At 34.4% G+C, this 15,674-nt stretch overlaps 1 protein-coding gene across 43 annotated transcripts in view; it reads right to left on the reverse strand.

Moving 5' to 3' along the window:
• BAZ2B (bromodomain adjacent to zinc finger domain 2B) overlaps nucleotides 1-15,674 on the reverse strand; it is a 390,894-nt gene that overhangs the window by 169,148 nt on the left and 206,072 nt on the right. For 9 of the 43 annotated variants that reach the window (XM_067026139.1, XM_067026133.1, XM_067026150.1 and 6 more), the window contains exon 1: nucleotides 3,670-4,048. The exons of 30 other annotated variants lie outside the window; for them this stretch is intronic. The gene's annotated coding sequence lies outside the window, so the exon portion shown is untranslated. Of the gene's footprint in view, nucleotides 1-3,669; nucleotides 4,049-15,674 lie in introns of those variants that run through there. 4 more of the 43 variants (XM_067026121.1, XM_067026125.1, XM_067026146.1 and 1 more) reach the window with 4 other exon arrangements.

Below are 15,674 nucleotides of genomic sequence, written 5' to 3' on the forward strand. Positions count from 1 at the left end.
TATTAAACACTTAAAAATCTACCATGTCCCAAACCAAACTCCTGATTGTCCTTCCCTATCCCAAACCTGCTCCCTATGAAAACCGTCCCCATCTCACAGTTGATGGCAACGCCATCCTTCTAGTGCTCAGCAAAAAACCTTGGAGTCATCTGGCCTTCTCTTTTTCTCATATCCCACATCCAATCCATCAGAAAACATTTTGGTTATACCTTAAAAACATCCAGAATTTAACCACTAGCAGCCTTACCTAAGCCACTACTTTTCAATCAGATTACTCTAAGAGACTTCTAACTGGTGGTCAATGCCTCCCTACAGTCTATTCTCCACATAGCAAGTGGAGTGAACCTTTAAAAACATAAGCCAGAACCAAACTTATAAGCTTTTAAACCAAAAGCCCTGCAATGGCTCCTTAAAGTCCCTACAGTGCTCTGTAAAGCCCCAATCATCTCTGTTAAAACCTCCTACTCTCTCTTCTCCCTCACTCAACTCCAATCATTACTCTGAACACACCAGGTATGCTTTTGCCTAGAGTCCTCTAACTGGAAGGCTCTTCCCAAAGATATCTGCATAGTTAACTTCCCTGATCGTTGCTCAAACATCACCCAACTCATCACCACCACAGCCTTCCTACCCTTCTCTACTTTTTCTTTCCTCTGTAACACTTGTCACCTTCTAACATGCTATATACTTATTTATTATGCTTACTGTTGACTCCACCCCAATATACGTTCCACAAGAGCAGAGACCTTTGAAAATGTTATTTACTTATATATCCCTAGAACAGCACCCTAAATATAAATTAAATATATAAATAACAGAAGACATTAGAACTTCTTTGTGTCACCTTTAGTATCTTGCACTTACCCCTATTATATCAGTTATCACATTGTACTATAATAGCCTGTTATATTTTTGCCTCTTCCACTAAACTGTAAGTTTCATGAAACAAGGGATTTTATTTTGCTTTCCATTACTATTGCAGAATGTACTTGGAGTGTCTGACACTTAGTAAGGACTCTAATATTTGATAAACTGGTGAAAAAAAACCCCATCTAAATCAAAGGCTTTAGCACCTTTATTATCTCCAAAATATAAACACAATGCTTAAAGGCATGACACTGAAGACTGAGTTCTTTCTAGATTTTGTTAGAGATTTTGGTCTGGCTCTGGCACTTATTGACTAAAGGACATTGACGAAATCATTTAAATTCTCTACAGCTATTTCCTTATCAGTAGAAATGGGGGTAATGATACTACCTATACCTCATGTGATTATCATGAATGTAAAATAAGATGATAATGAAGGAATTCAGAACATGCTTCTTCAAAATACGCTGCTCTGGCATATTGACTGTTTTGAGTTAAAGGCACTTGAAAAACAGCAAATACAAGGAAAACACTGACCTTCCTTCTTTCTCTTAAAAGCAGGAAATGAAATTACTATACGAAAGATGTCCTCCCTATACCAGAAGGAGAGTAACATTCTTATCATCAAAGATGAAAAGTTGAGACTGAGAGAATTCTCAACAAACAGACCTTGTTAAAATAATTCTTATCTTCCTTTCCTCTCCCCACATAAGCTTAGGCACTTTTCCACAATTGCCTCTCTTTGGTCAACCTAACATAAAACAAGTAGATTTCACCATTTCTTTGGTCTTCATTCCTTTTGCAGACTCCGTTTCACACAAAACTTTGTATTAAATAAATGTGCATGCTTTTCTCCTGTTGATCTATCTTATGTCAATTTAATTCTCAGGCCCTGCCAAATAGAACTCTAAGAGGGTAAAGTTAAAAGTTTGCCTCTCCTACAATAAAATTAGCCCAGTAGTTTGCACATATTAAGTATTCAATAAGTGACATCTATTATTTGCTATTACAAACTAAACACCAGGACTTCCCTGGTGGCACAATGATTAAGAATCCACCTGCCAGTGCAGGGGACATGGGTTCGAGCCCTGGCCCAGGAAGATCCCACATGCCGCAGAGCAACTAAGCCCGTGTGCCACAACTACTGAACCTGCGCTCTAGAGCCCACGAACCACAGCTACTGAGCCCGTGTGCCACAACTACTGAAGCCCACACGCCTAGAGCCCATGCTCCGCAACAAGAGAAGCCACCGCAATGAGAAGCCTGCGCACTGCAACGAAGAGTACCCCCCACTCGCCGCTACTAGAGAAAGCCCGTGCACAGCAACAAAGGCCCAATGCAGCAAAAATAAATAAATTAATTAACAAATTAAACAGAGGCACTACTATAAGTCCTACTTCAATAACTTGACTAAGTTGGAATATTCATTAAATATAATCTTCGGAAGCTCCTTAGAATGAAATTACCGAGTTACCTAAAATATCTTTGATAAGCATTTTGCAAAAGAATTTACCTTAACTCTCTCAGCAAAAGTATTTACATTATCCCAGAATATTTTAAAAATATTTCTGAATGTTAGGTTCTATGACCATCTTCAGTAGCTGCCTTCAGTGTTTAATAATTTCATAGTATTTTAAAATATAACCAGGATGCCTAGTACTAGAGTTTAAAAATTAAACATCTTACTTTTTAGGTGAACTATACTTATAGGCCTATAATATATACACATCTTCTTCCCATTACTCTAAATAATCTCATTTCCAGGAATAAGACTTTTGAGAAAAAGTTAAATAATTTAGGTATATTTGTGACTCTTTACTAAATCACCTCCAAGCTTTCCACTTCTCATTTTAGTCATGTACCCAACAATATGTAGAATCCTCTGGTAATGTTTTATTAGGGATTTAGCAAAACTAACAATTTTGTTGAAATTAAAAGGGCAGTTATATAGTGTTTATTTTAAACTTTACCTTCCACTATTTTACAACAGAAATAATTTTTCAATTATTTCCTTGTCTACTGTGACTCCTAAATGTTCTCCTATTCTATGTTCAGGGTCAGTTGTCCATTTTATAAAATACTTATGAATAATCATTTTCTTTACACTTTGTACTACAAGAAAAACAACATTCATTTTACTTAGCACACATATGAACAGTAGACAAGAAAACCAAGGTAAGCAGTTTAAATGATTGTCCCAAGACCACAGATGGAGTGACTGCCAGCTTTAGGATTAAAACTAAGAAGCTCATTATTCCCCTCCTTATATTCTGAGTGCTTAATATTGTTTTTACATCACAGGGATCTCATAATTAATTTAAGAATAATTATTTAATTTAATAATTAAAACAATTATCAATAATCCTGACAAAATATTTAAATAGATTTATGAAATGTATTAAATAAAAATAAAATTAGTTTACCCAAATATTCCCTGAACAAATTAATCTGACTTACTACATAAGTTATTTTTAAAATTTTGCTTAGAGTGCCAAGAAAGTGACAGCTTAATATAATTTATCATTTCAATGTCTTTTTTAAAAGCTAATTTCTTTAACCAAAATCTACAGTAAGTATATGAGAAGGTTGGATTTAATACCAAACAAAAATACTTTTCCATTAAAAAAAAAAAAATCCTCCAAACTTAAAACAGTAGTTTCTACTCTAATTGTAAACTTCAACTTCAGGAATTACTTACAACAGATATATCTAATAAAAGACAATGATAAAAAGTAAAGAAAACACAAAATACTACTGCATTTACAGGAGAAAAAGACATACAGTATAACATTAACAGCTTACTGTGGAGAGTAGGTTTAATCAGGAAGTAGCCATTATCCTTTCGATTCAGAGCAGTGACAGCACTCCAAAACAACAAGCCGTGATATTTTTCAGTTAAAAGGCATGCAAGAATACCTACTATTGTGTCCTAGCTTTGCTGACCCCAAAGGTCACCATATGTCTTTTATCAGAAGCTATCCTGAAAACATAATCCAAATAAGCATTTACAATGCTTTATTTGTTGAAACACCTAAAATCTACCTAACACAACCTCTCTCTCTCAGTTACTCACAAAACATGGCTGTCTTATTCAGAGATTAGCAATTATTGTAATGAGATACTGTCGGAGAGGGTCAAATAGTACTTCCTGCAGTTTACACATCTTGATTTCCTGGTAAACAAACTGAAAGGCAGGTGGAGCACTTAGATCACCAGTAACCGTGAACGCTCACGTGACAAAACTAAGCCAGGTGAGGCTGATGTCTCAATCTTTCTTTTCTTAATTTTATTAATGTCAAAACAGACAATAAAGAGTTCTTTCTTCCTTTTTTAAGGAGGGTTTATTCCTGACATGCGAAGGCACACAGTTTATAATAAGGAATGCTTGAGAAACGAATCTGTTTAAGTAGGTTTAAAAAATTACTTCTCGGCAGGTAAATTTAAAAACAAGGCAACACTAGGTAACAAGGTTTGAAAAGAAACTAAGATTAACTGTTCAAGAACCGGCTAACTATAGGGAAATGTCTTTGAATTTCAACTCCTTCAAGAAAATAGATAAAAGAAGTTTCTGAGTTATAAATAAAGACAAGCTCTTGCAAAATAAAACTATAATTCATGTGGCAGTCTTTGGGAAAAAAATCTCGATTATATGAATCAAAAAGTTTACATAACTTGAAGCTACTCCCTGCATCATTTAAAATTCATATATCAAAAAGAAAAAACCTAAAATATTTAACTGTGAGCATTAAAAATACATATTGTTAGCTTGAAAATTAAGTTTCTTTGTCCTTAGTTTTTCCTCCAAATTGCTGTTTTTTCACTCTGAAATTTCTAGTATAGTTGAATGAAGACTGATTTAAACTAAGGGTATAAAACAAACACACACTCTGTCAAAATCATAAACTAATTCACTAATTTAAAAATATTTAGGGCTTCCCTGGTGGCCCAGTGGTTGAGAGTCTGCCTGCCAGTGCAGGGGACACGGGTTCGAGCCCTGGTCTGGGAGGATTCCACATGCCGCGGAGCAACTGGGCCCGTGAGCCACAACTACTGAGCCTGCGCGTCTGGAGCCTGTGCTCCGCAACGGGAGAGACCACAACAGTGAGAGGCCCGCGTACCACAGAAAAAAAAAAAGACTCTAATGTATTGCAATAGAAAACAAAACAAAGTGTCAATAAAATCACTGACAACAAAAAGAACACCTAAGTAGACAAGACTGTGCCAAGAATACAAAATATCATAACAGGTTATGTTACAAACATTTAATATGTATCATTTGAAAGGAGTACATATTTAATACTGAACATTAATCTAGGTTGCTAATCACCATCTTTACTATGATGATGCATGAAATAACAAATTTTCAGAAAACTATTACTAAAAGTTTCAGCTGAATTTCTTGGTCCAATTAAATAATTCAAATATCCTATAGTTACCTGGAATGCAAGACATAGCCCTTATTTCCTTTATAGATACCTTAAGATATAATTCCTACCAAATAGGTAGCTTTGACTATGTAATTCATATATGGAAACAAAACAATTTTAAATTAGAAAACTATTATTTCAAAGACCCAGGACTATCTTAGTTTCCCATATGGATCAAATTTAAAGGATAATGAAATTAAAATACAGAAGTAAAGAAAATAAATTTGAAATTTTGTTTCATTCGAGGTAGCTTTTATCAAATGTCAGCAAATTTCAGGGTAAGAGTTTACAATTCGGTTGAAAGGGCAAGGACAAAACCAGGGTAAATATGATACCCTCTGAGTTAGAAAAAGAACCCCTCTGAGCTAACATGTGAGAAAAGGAAACCTTTCCTCCTCTAGATATATTTCAGCTCTACTTATTCTCTCAGTCAGGCACTCTTGCGTAAAGCACACTTAGCATAACGCACTATACCTGGCAGTTCTGTACAGGGAAAAACCTCCAGAAAGGATTCCCTTGCCCCTCGCAGGTCTAAGAACCACAGAGGAGATTAGTCCTCCATGACTTAAAAAATTCTTGCAAAATGAAAATGAAAGACAGGTAAGGGGACAGGAGAAGGAAGAAAGGCTCCTACATTTATTTGCTTACATTCTGCTGGCAATAAGGAAGGTTTCCATAGTTATTTATATCCCATCTTATTTCAAAATAACTTAAGGTGACTTATGGACATATGATTAGTAAAACAGAATGCTTTCAAAATGTAAATTAAGGGGCTTCCCTGGTGGCGCAGTGGTTGGGAGTCCGCCTGCTGATGCGGGGGACACGGGTTTGTGCCCTGGTCCACGGGGATCCCATGTGCCGCGGAGCAGCTGGGCCCGTGAGCCATGGCCGCTGGGCCTGCATGTCCGGGGCCTGTGCTCCGCGGCGGGAGAGGCCACGGCAGTGAGAGGCCCGCGTACCAAAAAAAAAAGAAAAAATGTAAATTAATATGAATAAAGAGAAAATAAAGGGAAGCAAGAAAGATTAAACACAAAGTAAAGCTGGAACACAGAAATGCCTGTCATAAGGCCTTGCACAACTCTAAGACGTGAGTGGTTCAGCTCTGAGCTTCCTAGCAATCAAAGTAAAGTGGGAAACAAGATCAAATTATAAAATTCTCATTCTGTATAAACTGCATTTTACAAATAAGCACCAAAGCTTTCCCTAGTACTTAGAACTGAGAGAAATATATTCATACTTTTCAATAATGCAACCCTGGACAAAAAAATAATTTTCTCAACAGCATCTTTACAGAGATTAAGTAACAAATTTCATATGAAATTCCTTTTAACCTTTCTTCAGGGCAAGTTGGGATCATAACATGATGAAAGGTTACCCAGAAAATGAGCCAACTTGCTAGGAAGCTATGTATCTAATTGGGATCTTTAAACAAACACTAACAATCCCCAGCATCTTTTGTTAAATTCACAGTCCATTTTCATATTCCAAGTTCATATTTCATTTTCTAAATGCAGATTCTTCTGCTGGATGAGTAAATAAAATGGACATGCAAGTGATAACTGTGGTTCCAGATCAAGGAGAAGACATTGGTAGGATAGGTCCAGACACTTAAAAGGGATCTTTTAACTTAAAACAGTTCCTCTCTTCCTCTTTGTTGACCTTCCATGATCCTGCTCAATTCAACAGCCTGGGAGCCCAATCTCTGATGATTTACATTCCTCCTCAGTTTGTTATTTATAACTACGGTAGAGAAATCTGACTTAGAGTTTCTAGATTCCTACCTTCTCAGACAGTCTGCACCAATTTCAATTTATTTTAGAGCATGAATCTTGGCATTTTTTGCAGCATTTACTTTTCATATTATTGGTGGGGGAGAAAGACAGTAAAATTAATATAAAAGCAATTTGCTATTTACCATTTTATTATACAAGATAAAACAAGGTCCACAATAGTAGCACCTCAACACACCATACATCTGGACTGAATACTACTAAAATTTAACAACGCTACCATCTAATTTTCATGTGGGGTAAATAAATAAGTAGTAGCAAATACATTCCATTGCAGTTGTGTTGGTCTCTTCGCTGTCTCCCAAAGATGGCAAGGTTATGTTCTCTTACCTACAAGTTTGTTTATGTTTGTTTCCCATTTCTTCCTTACCACACTATCAGCTTAGATCTCGTCACTTTCAGGAGGCCCCTCACTCAGAGCCTAACTATTTGAGCCCAGAAAACCTTCTTTCTCCACATGATTTAGCTCTGTATTACTCTCTAATTATTTTAGGGATCTCCCTTACTAGATTTTGAAATTTCTTATTTTGTATTACCCATTGTGAACAATGAAATGTAAACATTATAGGTACAAATTAACTTAAGATGGTGCATTAATAAACTGCTGTACATATTTATAACAGCTCATGTTTGTCCAACATAAAAGTTATTTATTATGATTGCATCAAGTGAGCCAGAAGGCCAACTTTTATTTTTAGTTATTTATTTTTGGCTGCGTTGGGTCTTCGTTGCTGCGTGCAGGCTTTCTCTAGTTGTGGCGAGTGGGTGCTATTCTTCGTTGCGGTGCGCGGGCTTCTCATTGTGGTGGCTTCTCTTGTTGCAGAGCACGGGCTCTAGAGCGCAGGCTCAGTAGTTGTGGCGCACAGGCTTAGTTGCTCCACGGCAAGTGGCATCTTCCTGGACCAGGGCTCGAACCTGTGTCCCCTGCATTGGCAGGCGGATTCTTAACCACTGTGCCACCAGGGAAGTCCCCAATTTTTATTATATAGATAATTTCTAAATAATATACAATCAACCTATATTAAATCAAATCTTGGGCTTTTCTATTTTCAAGCTTGTCAAAAGAATTTTAGTTGTGACAACTTTTGATAACACTACTAAAAGCCAAACAGATTTTGTAAATTATTGTCAGACCTCAAAATGACTAAAATTAAATGACAATTGTGTCCAGTACAGTTTGATTCACATTTGAATTCATATACATAACCCTAAGAGTCATGCAGTCTTTTACCTGATTAAATGAACTCTTCCAATGTGGAGCCACTGAAATTTGTTATTTCTGAATTTCCTATTTTACGAAAATTGAAATCTAACTATAGTAATCTCAACATACAATTTTTGCTATTGCAAAAGGTAGTAGTATTTACATTTGGCATAATATGTACACTTGCTTAACATTCTTCTTGAAATAAGAAAACCCATCCTAACATTTAAAAATATGTTAGAAAGCTTATGGTTAACCTCATATTAATTATCAGCTTAAATCAATCAAGATTATAGTCTATTCATGTAAAAAGTTATAGGATAATTTAAATGGTTACATTATTAACCACCTTACAATTGTTTATTTCAGGGAACAAAAGTAGGAAATATATCTATAATATAAATTGAAATGCTTTGAATAAATTTAGTAACAAAAGAAAGAATATAATTCAATTTTCTTTCTTTTCCTAAAAGACAAACTGAAAAGAGTAAACCAAAGAAAGCTACACATATATATTTTTTCATTTATTGTAACATAATAGATACACACAGAGCCTGTAAAAATACAATATTCATTTTGCTGCAGAAGAACAGACATTGCATAACAATGAGATTTGCTAATGAAATCAACCATCATCCTGGAATACATATGTATTAAACCAAGACCTCAGGGTCATTTTCTTTTTGCATCGTTTGTTCTTTCTTTCATTTTTTCTTGACCTTGTCAGTATTTTTGTCCTTTAGATTTTGGAACTTTGGTAAAGAAAAATCAAGACTGTAACATTATTATATAGAGTACTGCTTTTTATTCATCACATTTATTTTTAATGTAAATTCCAATTGTTCTGCTTCTATCAGCACTATTAATGTATCTTCGGGAAAAAAAAAAAAATCAATGGATGCTACCAGAAGAAACAAAGGAGGTTTACTTCTATACAAAATTGTTGAATGAGGTTTGAAGAAAACTTTTATCAACATTTGACATAAATTCCATATAAAAACTTTTATAGCAATATTAGTCCTTACTTAAATAAGAAAATAATAATATATTTTAAAGTCACTTTTGTAATAATGTAATTCTTCCAGCAGTTCTCACTACTGACAATTAGTAGGTGAAATAATGTAAGGCTGATATAATAACCATGTTTTTAGATAAAAATCATAACTTTTCCCCCCAAAATGCTCTGCTGTTCTGGTCTACAAAGTTCATCACTAATTTCCATTTATCAAAAATAAGCAATTTTGAGAATTTTCTTAAAGATTTATGACTTAAATTTATGATTTAGTTATTACAATTTTCTATAAAAGCCCAAAAGACTATGAAAATATTTGATATATATGTCTTAAAGAAAAGCATTAATGTTCCTCAGAATTGATTTATATCTTTTTGAGTATAAGCTATTTAACTAAATGACTATCTGTCCTATTGGTTGTCCATTTACACAAATTAAGTTTTCAGTTCACGTGTACTACAGATCAAATTAACAGCCTAGCCTGCTGTGGTATACAATTGCTACTAATTCATGATTATAATAGTTTTTTTTAAAAGCAGTACTTACACCAGCTAAACAACTTTAGCCAAACAAAACTGTTTCCTATTTTTATTTTCATAACAACTTAATATCTAACCTCAAACAATATCCTACAAAATAATAAAAGCCAATAAATATTACAGTTTTATTAGAAAAATAAACCAAACAGATATTCCTTATCAAACTTAAATTCTCTGAAAGTTGCTACTGACAGTCTAATAGTTCTCAAGGCTAACTATTTTAAAAATAGTGAAGGATAATTTTAAACAAAGAGCTACATAATCACAGGACAATCATTAATCTACACACAAGGTATTTCCCTAAAACCCCAGAAATTTCTTTTAAAATGGCAAAATATAAATCAGACTGTAGAGTAACAGACAGCTCAAAAAGTGTCTATGGCAATACTGAAAACCTACTTTCACTAAGGCAAAGGATGAAATCCTAATAAAATGTGGTGATAGGCTTTGGAAGGTTATCAAGCTCCTTGCTACTCAAACTGTAGTCCACAGACCAGCAACGCTGAAACTACTTGTTAGAAATAAAGAATCTCAAGCACTAGCCCAGACCAAATGAATCAGAATCTTATGCACATTCAATTTTAAGAAGCCATGATCTAGAGAATTCCTTAGCCTACCTAACAATTTGTATATAAATTCCAGTAACTCCTGATATTCTAACAACTCCTCAAAAATCCATATTAAAATGCAGAATATTTGGAGAATAAACTATTTGTCATGTTCAAAGCCCATTACCTACTATTTGCTTAATTATCTGAAGTTTCGTATTCACGTGGACTACAGATTTTAAATTTGTAGTAATACAAAAAAATAAGAAGGTGGGAATAATGTATTTTTTGTAAGATCTTAGAAAATATTAAATAAATGGATAAAATTGAAATATTATACAGTCTTAGCAATTATTTTAAACTACTTCAGCAAAAGAATCCTTTCTTAAATAAAATCCTGTGAAGAAGCCCTGTATAGTAAAAAAGAAATAAAGGGCTGCTCTTTGGGGCAGAGGAAGCACCCAGCAGTAAGCCAACGCATCTCAACAGAACCAACTCATACAATTCCTCAGAGTACAGTTTGAAAACCTGATTTAAGGGAATTTTAACTTAAGAGTCTAAAAGTGAACTGAACAACTGTTAAACTAATCACAAATAAAATCTACTATTCATCAAAGCAAGTTGTAAAGATCACTAAGTAGAAACCCACCCATAATTTAGTTTTTCTATACTGTTTTAAAGTAAGAACACTAGATAAAATTACATAATTAAGCATTTTTTTTTCTAATTCAAATTGATCTTTCCCCAAATAGGTCTAATTGGTGAACTTGGATTTAACTAATATGTTATCTTTAATTAAATTATTTTAGTTAACAGTTTGCCTACCTTATATAAGACATTATGTTAAATGCTATATGGGCAATACAGATGAATAGACAAAGTACTTATCACCATGGAAGACTAAGGCAAATACATGAAATACAGTATGTGCCATGAAAGCAACAGAAATATAGTACCACAGGAGCAAAGTTAACTGAGGATATCAGAAAAGACTTCATGCAAAGCTAACATCTTAAGTAGGCCTTGAAAAGTATATAGGATTTTTTTGAAAAGCAAAGATGGTTAGGCAGAGGAACTAGGAAAAAAGCTATCCTAAGTGGAGGGAAAACAATATGCTGAGGGTAGAGGCTGAAAAGTATTGGGCATGCTCAAAGAATAGCTTGAGGTACCTTGCAAGTCCCCTAATAACAAGAAGTATGAGTTATTAATTTTTATAGTAGTAGCACTTACAAAACTCAAGTGTTAATATACTTGTATAGCCTAATAAAAGCTTTCAGTATCTACTGTTTGAATGAATTAATCAATTAATAACTGAATGTAATCTAGTCTAGCTAGTATATAAGGCATATATAGAAAATAGTGGGAGATGTGGCTGAAAAGCTAGTTTAGGACCTTATTAGAGACAACCTTGAACATCACTTTAAGTGTTAAATTTATTCAACACTGCAAACAGTGGTAAACTACTTGGATTAGAAATATTGAACTAGCAGTTTTAAGTAGGATGAATTGGAGCAGAAAGAGATTTCCAAGAGGGATATTACAATATTCAGCCTGTAGCAAAATATTAGGCAAGAGGAAAGGGTCTGAACTAAGATTGTGGCAGTTGAGTCAGAAATATGGAGATAAATATGAATATGAAAGATAAGATGAATCAATTCTTTTTTTACTTGTTGACTGGTCAAAGTAGAGCAAGAAACAAAAAATTAAATTATAGATGTAAAATCCATTGAACTTCATAGCAGATTCTACATAGATGGAGTAGGGAGGCAAAAATTAAGGAAAATCCAAAAGTTGGGAAAAAATGTAGACCAGGAAATCTCTTATGCACTTATAGTGTAAACTCATATAACCACTGTAGAAAGAAATTAAGCAATACTTAGTAAAATCAAAGCTGTATGTAGTCAATATCACAGAAATTCCACTTCTGAGTATGTAACCCAGAAAAACTCTCATACATATGCATAAAGTCATATACAAAAATGTAAACTACAGCATTATTTGTACAGTGAAATACTAGCAAATAAAAGATTGGGGTGTGTTTTTATAATGAAATATATAGTAATTAAAATAAATGAACTAGAGCTACACGTTAACATGGATATATATCTTTAATATACAAATACAACCACTTACGGGAAGTAAAGGTTTTGTTGGTTTGTTCACTTCTATTTATCATTTTGTTAAGATAGGACAATCTGAAATAAATCAGTCAAGAAAGGATAAGCTGGATATGTCTTATGAATAATCAATTAAACAAGTCTCTGGAGGACACAGAAAAGGATAAAAATCAAAAAGCATGAATAAAGTCTTAGGTTTAGTAAGGAGGCAAAACATTTTTTGTTTGCTTTTACCAAGACTGATTTATTTTATAACTGGAAGTTTGTATTTTTTGAAAACCCTCTCCGATTTCACCCACCCCCCCACCTCTGGCAACCACCAATCTGTTCTCTGTTAACTATGAGTTTGGGTATTTTTTTTTTTTTTTTTTTTTTTTTTTTTTTGTGATACGCGGGCCTCTCCCGTTGCGGAGCACAGGCTCCGGACACGCAGGCTCAGCGGCCATGGCTCACGGGCCCAGCCGCTCCGCGGCATGTGGGATCTTCCCGGACCGGGGCACGAACCCGTGTCCCCTGCATCGGCAGGCGGACTCTCAACCACTGCACCACCAGGGAAGCCCTGTTTTTGTTTTTAGATTCCACATATAAGTGAGATCATACAGTATTTGTCTTTCTCTGTCTTACTTCATGTAGCATAATGCCCTCAAGGTCTATCCATGTTGCTGCAAATGGCAGGATTTCCTTCTTTTTATGGCTGAGTAATATTCCATTGTATAAATATATAACACATTTTCTTTAACCATTTATCCATCAGTGGACTCAGGTTTTTTCTACCTCTTGGCTATTGTAAGTAATGCTGCAATAAACATGGAGGTGCGAGGTAAAACAATTTTTTTTCTCAGAGATGGATGGGAAGGTAGAAGAAAAAAAGACAATTTTGTAACTTTTTAATTTGAAATAACTATATATTTACAGAAAGTTGAAAAAATAGTATAGTGAGATCGCATGTACTCATCACTCAGGTCCCACTAATGGTTACAACACCTTATATAACTATAGTACAATATCAAAACCAGGAAACTAACTACAACGTATACATATAGTTCTATGTCATCTTATCACAGATCTAGATTCATGTAAAAAGCACTGCAAACAAGATACAGATCTATTCCATCACCACAAAGATCTTTCTCATGCTACTCCTTTACAGTCACACCCAAACCCCGCTCTCCTCCACCATCCCTAACCCCTGGTACCACAAATTTGTTCTCAGTCTCTATCATTTTGTCTTTACATAAATGGAATTATTGAGTGACCTTTTGAGATTGACTTTTCTCACTGAGCCTGATGTCCTTGAGATCTGTGTATCAATAGTTGATACCTTTGTATTGCTGAGTAGTACTGCATGGTATGGACACACCATACCGTGTTTAGCCATTCACTTATTGTAAGACATTTTGATAGTTTCCAGTTTTGGCTATTACAAATAAAGCTGCTATAAACAACCATGTACAGTCATTTTGCTGGGATAAATGCCCAGGAGTGCATTTGCTGGGTCATGTATTTCACATATGTTTAGTTGTTTTTTTTGTTTTTTTAAGAAACTACCAAACTCTTTTCCAGAGTGGTTGTACCATTTTACATTCCCAATGGCAATGTATAAGAGCTCAATTTCTCCACATTCTTGCCAGTGGTAGATATTGTCACTAATTTTTGTTTTAGCTGTTCTGATAGGTGACTAGTGATAGTTAACTTTTGTTTTCCTCTGATGGCTAATGATTTTGAACATCTTTTCATGTGCTCATTTGACATCTGGATATCCTCTTCAGTGAAATGTTACTTCATGTCTTTTACTGAGTTTTCTAATTAGACTGTTGGCATTTTTACTGCTGAGTTTTGAGAGTTTTTATATATCCTAGATATGAGTCCTTTGTCAGATATGTGGTTTTCAATATTTTCTCCTAGTATATAGCTTGTTTCTTCACCATCATAACAGGGTATTTTACAAAGCAAATAGTTTTAATTTTTGTAAAGTCCTATTTACTGATTTTTTGTTACTTTCAAGGGTTGTGGTTTTTTGTGTCAGGTATCAATATAAGAACTCTTTACCAAGTTAGGACTGAAAGATTTTCCCTTATGTTTTCTTCTAAAAGTTTTACAGTTTTATGTTTTACATTTAAGTCTATAATCCAAACAGATCTTGAACTGGAAAAGAGGGAAATTGATAGATCTGTTTATAAGAAAGTCTTCAACTACTTGGTAGAGTAATTTGCCACATTTATTGGGTATCTACTTAAAGTATGAAGCACTTAAGATACAGATACAAGGTACAGGATATAGAGAATGGAGAAAACACATAGTTTTACTTCACTGTTTTAAGTGCTTTGGCAGAATTGTACATCAGTGTACCTGACTTAGACAGGAAGAAGTTGAGAGTATTCTTCAAGAAGAGTATGTCTGCTCTAAATCTTTACGAATGAAGAAATTAGGCTACTCACAGAGGGAAGGCTATGTCAGAAAGAAATAATAGCACTGAACAAAGGCAAAAAGACTATATACCCACTGCCTGCTTTGAGGAAGTATAAGTGGTTTCAAAGTTGGGAATACGAAGTATGGGAAATTTAGGCAAAATTTTAGATGTAGATAGGAGAGACTGTAGAAGATATCATATGCCCTGTAAATGAGATTAAAATTTTATTCTGTAAAAGGATTTTAAGCAGGTGAATAATCAAGTTAGATGTGTGATGCCATTTAAATGGTCACTGAAGAGGACGCTGAATCTGGACACAGCAAGACTAGAGGCAGAGCCACCAGTCAGGAGGCTACTGTGATAGCCCAGGTGAGGCATGATGCAAACCTACATAAAGATTTAGGCATCACGAATAGAGAAAAAAGGATGGATTTGAGAATTATTTAGGAAAACAATAAAGAAATGTCTTTACTGAAAAAGCAGGCAGAGAGAAATGTTGGCTTAAGGAGCATAGAGGTTATGAAACAGCGATTGTGGAAAATCTTTTTAGTAACCAATAGTTAATCTGTAGGATTATATAATACAGCATTTACCCTAAGCATTGAAAAACACTAGCTCCTCTTAAGAGGTTCTTTGAAGGAAGGGTCAAAGATTAGAGATTCACAAAACATGTTAGTATATTAAAAGATGTGCCTTAACAGTTGTTAAACAAAACAAAACCTGTTTAACTTTGTTTAACATTAACCCTAAGTTTTCCAAA

Source organism: Kogia breviceps, chromosome 2 (assembly GCF_026419965.1).
Source record: "Kogia breviceps isolate mKogBre1 chromosome 2, mKogBre1 haplotype 1, whole genome shotgun sequence".
NCBI lineage: Eukaryota > Metazoa > Chordata > Mammalia > Artiodactyla > Physeteridae > Kogia > Kogia breviceps.